This window comes from Cupressus sempervirens, chromosome 9 (assembly GCF_028749045.1).
Source record: "Cupressus sempervirens isolate cs-2001-9-10 chromosome 9, ASM2874904v1, whole genome shotgun sequence".
NCBI lineage: Eukaryota > Viridiplantae > Streptophyta > Pinopsida > Cupressales > Cupressaceae > Cupressus > Cupressus sempervirens.
Window position 1 is genome coordinate 189,713,400 of NC_143126.1, and position 9,630 is coordinate 189,723,029.

Here is a 9,630-nt window from a genome sequence, read left to right on the forward strand (position 1 = left end):
GTGCTTGGAGTTGCTGTAGTAATTTACCCAAGCCCTTATATGTAATGCCTAATCGATAGATTGACGGGCACCAAAATATCCCTTGGCTAATAAAGATTAACTATAAATATAGTAGACGCTGGATGGTACATAGAAATGCTATTCTCCATACAAATTTTACGTTGAAAATTAAATTTTAGATAGAAAGTACAAATTTGCAACACAACCCTTGAAAATATTTATGTTGTTGGCAAATGCAAAACAGTTGAGTTAAAAACCCCACTTCCATCTACATCATTTAGAGAGATCCAAAAAAGTAGCAACATATGGATTCAAGTATGCAATGTTAGTGTAAGAATGCTCATTTATAAGACAATCCACAGGTAAAGCAGTCTCACCACAAAGAATCTGCAATACCCGTTTCATGCTTGGCCTCTCCTGTGGTTCAGGATTTGAACACATGAGTCCCAATACAAGCACTTTCTTAGCCTTGCCCTTGTTATAATCTTCTACAAGCCTTTGATCAACATCATCCAGTAACTTTCCATATGCATACAAATCCCAAACCCACTGAACCAAAATCACACCTTGGACATCTACAGGTTTCCTTCTGCAGGCAATTTCGAGTAGAAGAGCCCCAAAGCTAAACATATCTATTGAAGGAGAAGCCTTTTCTGAATGTACAAGCTCTTATGCAATGTACCCCATACTACCCACCACATGAGTTGTTTGAGGCTTTTCACTCTGATCTTATAATCTCGCTAAGCTAGAATCCCCCACATGATCATTTAGATCACAGTCCAATAATACAATGTTGGATTTGATGTCCCTATGCACCACACATTTTTCCCACTTCTTGTGTGAATACAACAATTCGGTAGCCACATCTATGATGATTTTTTATCTCCGTGCCCATAAAAGATTTAATTTTGGAGTCAAGAGATTTATTTCAAGACTGCCATTGGACATGAAGTCATAGACAATGAAGAGGTGCTCATCTTTTTGTCTCCAGCCCCTTAGAGGCACTAAATTCCGGTGTTGCAGCCACCCAAGGCTCGATATTTCTGCCATGAATTCCTTCATTCCTTGTGCCAAATCTTTTGTGATGCATGTCATAGTGATTTCTTTGCCGGAAGGCAGAGTTCCACGGTATACTTGGCCAAAACTCCCATAGCCTAGAAGATTCTCATCCCTGAAACCCTGCAAAACAACACAGTGGTAAATCGCTTGTCAAAGGTTCTATTATGTATGGAAAATTTGCAATGACTATGATTGTGAGACATGACATATTTTTTGTGAAGAAGATGAGGTCCTGACTATTTTTCATGTGTCTGTATCTTTAACAGTTACATACAACATATTTGTGAACATTTTAATGTTTTCAAAATTCAGATTATCTAATTATCTAAAGTTCTGAAATGTATAATCTTGAAAATGAAATAAAGGAAAATTATATTTTTACATTAAAATATAAAATAAATATTAATTATAAATTTTATCCTTTAAAACAAATTCTTTCAAATGATTGATTAAATTAATAAAAAATAAATGTATAAGTGTTTTCCTTTACAAGAACTAATAAATTCATGACATGGTGTGATGAACTAAAATTTCCTTTCTCTTTCACTCCGATTGAACCACCTACCACCAAATCTTCGCATATCCCTTCATTTTTGCCTTAGCAAACTTGACCTTGTCATAATCCTCAATATCTTTATACTCAAAGTACTCCTCTAGTTCATTGATCTAATTGATCAGCTCCTCTAGGTTAAGATTTCTCAAAAATGTGGGAACTTTAAACTTAGGTCTTTTTCCAATCTTAGAGATGGCCCTAAAAAGATTTTCTTCCATTGGGTTTAGAACTTCCTCTGCTTTGGAATTTTCTTCTACTTCGTCCTCATCCTCGCTTTCATCTCTTATGGGAAGATTTATTCCTCTGCACATTTGTTCTTCAAATGCTTGCATTTGTGTTTGGAGGGCTTGAAAACCCTCAAGTGTAACACCTACAACTCTTTTGCCATGCTCTCTTCGTGGAGGCATTTTGGTGCTTTTGCTGAAACCCTAGTGCGAACTGCCTCACAATCGGTGATCTATTTACACTCTTAGCCCAAACCATGGTCTTGGTGTGAACTGTCTCAAAGTCGGTGATCTATCCACGCACTCAAGAACTCTAGCTCTGATGCCACTTGATGATGGGTGCTCCCCTCAATACCATAACCACATAATAGAAACAAAGAAACAATAGCAAATGCAAGAACAAAATATGGACTTCTTATTTGTGCCACAAATGTAGAATTACATAATTCACAAGTACAATATGCTAACCCACATGGGCACCTTCATTACAATAATTTGCGAGACAAGCTATGAACTATCACCCAGAGCTATCCTAGACAATGTTCGAGCCTTTCTTAAATAGGAAATTTTATGCCACCTGGGAAGGTTCTAGACATTGAAACTTAATACCTATGGCTGAGAGCTTGTAAAAAAAAATATAGAGTCAGCCAAATACATCTTTGACAATTATTTTAGATATTTTTGGTAGCCGAACTTTAGAAGGCCATAACTCTCGAACTGATGCTTCGATTGGCTATAATAACCACTTTTCAGAAATGCTAGCTCTTGATCTACAAGCTTAGAACCACACAAGTGCCATTCCATCAAGTTTTTGAGCCTCATTCGGGCACTCGAAGGCCTCCAACGGTGAGCCTAAAGACTTTTCTACAAAATTTTCCATCGAAAATCCATAATAACTTCTTTTATACTTAAGTTGGAGCAATAAGATTTTTATGGTAGCCTTATAACTCTAAAATGAACCTTCCTATAGAAAATGAGGACATTCTGAGCTCTTATGAGGACATTGTGAACCTTGTCAACATTTTTGTAGCCTTGTGAATCTATTAACTTGCCAAAATTTTAAAGATATGTTGCAACTATTTAAGATTTTCGAAATCATTAATTTGGAAACATCAATAACCATGTACTTATTGAAAGTTGAAAAACCTTAAAACCCAAGAGTTGTACACTTCTTCTTTATTATGGTTAAGGGATAATTTACACTACATACTTGTGAATAGGGTGTCAAGGATCAAAAGTGATGAGAATTGATAGCATTAGGATAACATATGAAATGAAATGAGCATGTGAGTCAAAAGAGACAAGAAAGATATTGTGTAAAGATGAAGGTATAAAATTTGGATGATTTTGGAGTACTTAGTACAAACACTCAACATTCAATATGCACATATCATCATTCAAGATCGAATGGGTGTGTATGATTATACACAAAATGAAAAATAAAGGAGTGAGTTGAATGTAGTAGGGAGGTCCCAAGGCTCATACTTTTTGAGGTCCACTTCAGCAATGACCCTTCCTATGAAATTATTGTCTATCATCTAGCCTCCCGCTTCTCCTACTAGTCGCTAATGTGTTTGTATGTAAGCCACTTGTACTACACTGTGTATACAAGACCCTGCATTTTTCCTTTTTCCCTTCCTCCCTTCTCCACTAAAAGGGATCACTGAAGAGACATAGATCACAAGGGCACAACAAGAGAGAAAATATATATTTACTCATGAATCCTAAATGAATGAATGAATTGAAAAACTAGGTCGAGGCATAAGTTATAAAATAATTAATCAAAATTTAAAGACTTTTAGTTTCCCTTCCATTACCCCAACTCAACAAAAGCCTGGACCAATAGATTATGGTTTGGGATATTGGGTAAAAAGAATAGACAACATTAATAAAAAATTTCAATGATTCTTCTACAACACTAGGAAAACTGGCAATACAAAAATAATAACAAATGTTTTTAACCATTGTCAACACACCCAACTTTGTACATACTTCTTACCGACATTGTGACCTGCATATGCCTTTTCTAGGTGACAAATAAAAACTGCATATTTATTGACCAAAAAGATTGAAAATACATAGCTACTTTCTTTTTATCCTCTAATTCAACCCATGATTCAACACTTTGATTCATGTGCAAATACAACCCTCTAGGTACAATTCAACTGTAAAACTAAAACACAATATGTGTGTGTGTGTGTGTGTGTCAATTTTACAAATTAAATAATAATAACCCCAAATGGAAATTTTAAATAATTAGATCTACACACCTGTAAGATCATTGATTCATGTGTTACCCTATGATGATCACTTCATGGGTTGGAGTATTTTGGTTTTGCAGTTTGAGTATGTGGAGAGCTTAAATCATTTCATGGTAATTTATCTTTATTCTTCATCTTATATTGTCAACAACATCGCAAAACTGACAACATCATCAAAATACTTACAACAATGTTAGAATACCAATGGCATCGGAAAAAATTCAAAAATAAAATAAAATTGACATTATAATGTCTCTGTTGTAGAAATTACTATTGAAAAATGACCCCAAATGTAGTAGTGACAACCTAATGCACTAATATATTTATACAATATCGAAGTATGCAAATAGACCAATTAAATACAACAAAGTGTCTCAACACATCCTATCTCATGAGGTGCCTTATATTCTTTTTCACAAAAAAAAATTGGCTCTCATTTCTAACCACTTTGCTCATCTCCACAATTAGCCTCTTTTCTTTCACTGACTTTATGAGTTTCTTCTAATAATATGTCTCATTTATGTCCCATCTTTTTAATTACTCTAATAATTATATTTTCTTTCTTTACCAGGTGCCTCTATGGTTGATTCTTTACATTGAAAATGAATGCAAAGCTAACTTCTTTACTCTTGTATATCCTTCCTCTCTTCACGTCTCTTTGCTCTTCAAAGGTAAAAATGGAAGGAAATAAACTTTTATAGTCCACAATACCAACCATTAGAATGATCTTCAATCTTAATTATTTTTTAAAAAAATTCGATAGATGGCTAAGGCCTTGATTAATTTTATTAAATCAATAATTTAGATACAATAGCTTCACTCCATTCAAACAGGCATTGGTAGGAGAGAATGGAGAAGAAAACCTCAAGTCTTGCCTAGGACAAACGTCCTGTATTATTACAATTAAAAGGGGCATACCTCAGTCAAATAAAAAATTATAGCAATATAGGGGCATATCATCGATGATTGTATAAGATTTGATTACAAATATATCGCCAATGTCGAAGACAAATAAAACTATCATATACCTACCTTGATCACTCATTCCTCCTATTGAGCTTAAAACACCAACATTATTAGAACATGTTTTAATTAGAATCATAAAAAGAATATCCTAAAGGTTCCAAGCTGGTCTATTTCATGTCTTTATTAATAAAGAATCCATCTTATTAAATAAAAACAACAATAAAATACATCTGATGCACATTCATTAAATGACATGAGGAGGCCAATAATAAATTGCCTCAACTACTCTAAGGGTCAAATCATGAAACCTGAAACTAAGCCAAATAATCAGAATATCCCATAGTAAAAAGACCACAAATTTAGCCAGAGACGTCATGGAAACCAAAAGAAAGGGAATGCAAATATCTCAATCCCTGCATGGAACATACCATACTATGAACAAGATCATAGACATACATAACCTCCATCATAAAATAGCACAATTAAATACCTCAAAATAGCACAACTAAGAATCTAATCACCATTGTAATATCAACAAAAATAATAAACCCGAGGCTACAACGAAATAAAGATCCACTCCCCTAAAAATACTAAGTCTAGAGGGCTACTGTAGAGTAAAATATGCATAGAATTGAGAGAAAAAACTATAGAAACCCTTTGATGACAATACCCATGATTGAACTGTAAATCGTAAAATGACCTCGACAACCCCTTAGTTAACCAATGTATCTAACTTACATATGATCAAGGATAAGCCTAATATATAAGACCAATATAAAATTTAACCAAAAGGAACTACCGATTATTATAAACTAAAATCGATACTCCATTACCTCCTTTATTGGCAAACCAATTAGCTTTCCTATTTCCTTCTCGGAAAATATGGCAAACTTGAGAACTTCAATCTTAATTGTTATAAGCTTATGCGATGAGCTAATAAAAATCACAAAATAGTACATGATAATTCAATTATAAGATAGGTTTATTGGATTGATAACATGATTATAGACCAAAATTAAAGAATGTCGACAAAGGTTATAACAAGCATTGAGAGTAACTCTGAACATAAAAGATGAAAAGTCGTTATTAAATAAGAGAAGTCATAGAATCATAAAACCATTGCCCCTAAATGATGGGTTGTCAAGACAAGCAAAAGAATATGTTGTTTGTACATGCTAAAAAGTTAATTTAAAATTAACAATGTTTAATTTATTTTTAATTCAATTTATATAAAATATATGATTAAAAATTAAAAAAAGGTAAATAACCATCTTATATAATTGAATTGATAATCTGATTATAGACCAAAAGAATGCTGACAAAGGATATAACATGCAATAATAACAGCAATCTTGAGCATAAAAGATGAAAAATGGTTATAAAACAAGAGAAGCAATATAAACATAAAGCCATGACTCCAAAATGATGGGTTGTCAAGACGAGAAGGGAGATATCTTCAATGATATCATCCAGATTCTGAGGGGTCGCCTATCCAATTGCTGTGATACTAATCTCCAGGTGCTTGGAGTTGTTGTTGTAGTCGATTCTAACCCTTATTTATTCTCAATCTTGAGATTGATGGGCGTCAAAATATTCCCTTGTCAATATATGCTGGATGTAACATACAAATCCTCTTATGTATACAACTTTCACAAGAAACTCTCCATTTTTGACAGAAAATGCCTTCACAACGCCGCCATTAATAGTATTCTTGTTGTTGATGAATGCAAAATAGTTGAATGGAACACTCCCACTAGCATCATTCAAAAAAATCCAGAAAAGTACCAACAGACAAATTCAAGTGTGCAATGTCAATGTAAGAATACTTATTTATAAGTAGAGGGCTCAAGAGGATCCAAATGCAAAGCACCCTCACTGCAAAGAATTTGCAACACCTGTTTCATGCTTGGTCTCTCATTTGGATCAGGGTTTGAACAGACAAGACCCAATACAAGCACTTTCTCAGCCTCGGCCTTCTCATAATCCTCGCCAAGCTTTTCATCAATAGCATCCAGTAATCTCCCATTTGCATACAAATCCCAAACCCACTGAACCAAAATCAAACCTTGGGCATCTACAGGATTCCTTCCAAAGGCGACCTCCAGCAAAAGAGTCCCAAAGCTAAAGACATCCGTCGAAGGAGAAGCCTTTCCAGAATGTATAAGCTCTGGTGCAATGTACCCAAGCGTGCCCACCACATGAGTTGTTTGGGGCTTTTCACTGTGATCATATAATCTTGCCAAACCAAAATCCCCCACACGACCATTCAAATCATAGTCCAATAATATATTGCTGGATTTAATATCCCTATGCACCACACATTTTTCCCACTGTTCGTGTAAATACAACAGTCTGGTGGCTACATCTTTGAGGATTTTGTATCTGTGAGCCCATGTTAGATTTGATTCTGGACTGAACAAATTTCTTTCAAGACTTCCATTGGACATGTAGTCATAGACAATGAAGAGGCGCTCATTTTTCCTGCTCCAGCCCCTCAGAGGCACCAAATTCCGGTGCTTCCGCCGCCCAAGGCTCGATATTTCTCCCATGAGTTCCTTCATTCCTTCTGTGAAATCTTTTGTGATGCATTTCACAGCGATTTCTTCGCCGGAAGGTTGAGAACCCCTGTATACCTGCCCAAAGCCCCCATAGCCAAGAAGATTCTCATCTGTGAAGCTCTGCAATTGGGATCAAGACCAACACAATTTGTATAACTAATCATATATAAGAAATGCAATTGTCAAATCCAGATACAGAACATTGACTATTCATGAATTGTAAAGTCTCATGTACATAATCAAATATCTGATAGAAAGATGTTTTAATTTGTTTTTGATTCTATAAGTATCAAATTTATTCTTATTTCACCTTTGTAGTGAGGTTGAGCTTTCGATAGTTGAATCTCTGTGACCAATATTGCAGCTCCCATTTTTCATAAAATTCTATGTAGTCCATCTTTTTCAACCAATAAAATGTGCTAAGAATGATTCCTAAGATAAAAGCTATTGAACACACTGTAGTAATTAATATGAAATTTGTAGATTGGTAGAACTTGGAAATTTTGAATTTGAAGGAAGGGAGATGCACAATGTCTATATCTTTAGTTCTGTTGTGGCCGGATGTGAAGCTCCATGCCAAAATGTAATGATTCTCACTCAAAGACCAAGTACCTGTTGATTCAATTGAAATCATTTTTATCACTTATATGAACGGCATCTAGATCCTATGAGTACTAAATGAATTTGACTAAGTAAACTACACAGTTAAGAGCCTCACGTAGTGTGCAAGGGAAATAATGAACAAAAACAGAGAGAATTTAACATTGCAAAAGACTCAGGAAATGAGCACTGATATCTCAGCCTCAACCATTCTATTTATAGTTGAATGAGTAATAAATTTACAGAGCATTCTAGAGATAGATTTAGTTGTGTATTTAAGGGTGGTAGTTGAGAAAAACGGCAGAAAACCCAAGGTACATGTAGTCTTGTACAACACCACTCAAATTCAAGTCTTTTCTGGAGAGCAGAGCTCTGTTTGGCCTCGCTTGTCCAATTGCTGCGATGCGTATGTCCAGCTGTTGAGAAGCGCCGTCATAGTCGATCCATGCCCTTATATTACCCCCGCTATTGAGAATGATAGGCGTGAATCCGTTCTGATCCCAGTAACCAGCAGGCGTAGCCAAGGAGGCGTTGAAGCCGTTCAGATGGATACCAACGCGGTTACCGTAGTTAACATCCAACCGCTGAGTTACGCCAAACTCCACAGCGAAGATATGGTTGGACTCCTTGCCGTCGCTGGAGACGTTGAAGAGGCCCAAGTACTGACTGGCGATGGCACCGTTGAGAGCCATGGTGGGCGTCACGAGGAAGCTCATCCCTGATCCTCCACTCGAAGCCGATTGCGGAGCCATGGCAAACATGAAACTACCGACTCCTTTCTCTTCATGCGCACGGCCTCCTCGTAATAAGCGCGGCCAATGAGGCGATTGGAGTTATTTGTGAGACGGATTGCGTTGGATTGTATTGAGGCATCTCCAATACATTTGATTCTGCTTGTGGGGTTGAAGCGGTTGAAGAGGAAACTGGTGCCCTCAGCTGCCGTAAGAAATACTGAGAAGCACAGAACCCTCATCCAAGTCTGCATCATCGTCGCCACTGAATTAGCGGTTTTTTTAAAGCGCTGTTTCTTCATTCATATGGGAAATGAGAATTCGGAAAAACGAGATTTTATTTTTCTTGACTTGACTGCGGGTATTAATTAGGATGCACGACTTTCCTTGTGAAGGCGTCGCTCATTCATACGCTGTCCGGTGACGTGAGGACTTGAAACATGTCGACTACAGGGATGGAAATATGGGACGGAAAGATATCGTTCACAAATTGATGCAATCTTTCCGTGGAGCATAAAATGTTGAGATTCAACGCGTGGGTTGAAAGAGAAGACAGAGAAGGAGCGTAGGGCTTTTGAGGTGGTCAATGTGGGGCCTGCGAGGAGATTTGTCAGATGTTGTAGACGTCGGGAAAATGCGGAAGCGTGCAATTGCATTTTAGTGTACAATAGGTATGTC

At 36.2% G+C, this 9,630-nt stretch overlaps 1 pseudogene across 1 annotated transcript; it reads right to left on the reverse strand.

The window, feature by feature from the left end:
* Positions 1-6,415: 6,415 nt before the first annotated feature.
* LOC149538117 (L-type lectin-domain containing receptor kinase S.4-like) lies at positions 6,416-9,298 on the reverse strand (annotated as a pseudogene). Its single transcript, XR_016355976.1, has 3 exons — positions 8,522-9,298; positions 7,932-8,241; positions 6,416-7,741 (listed from the first exon to the last, which is right to left on the reverse strand). The product of XR_016355976.1 is annotated as an L-type lectin-domain containing receptor kinase S.4-like (transcript).
* Between the last annotated feature and the right edge of the window lie 332 nt (positions 9,299-9,630).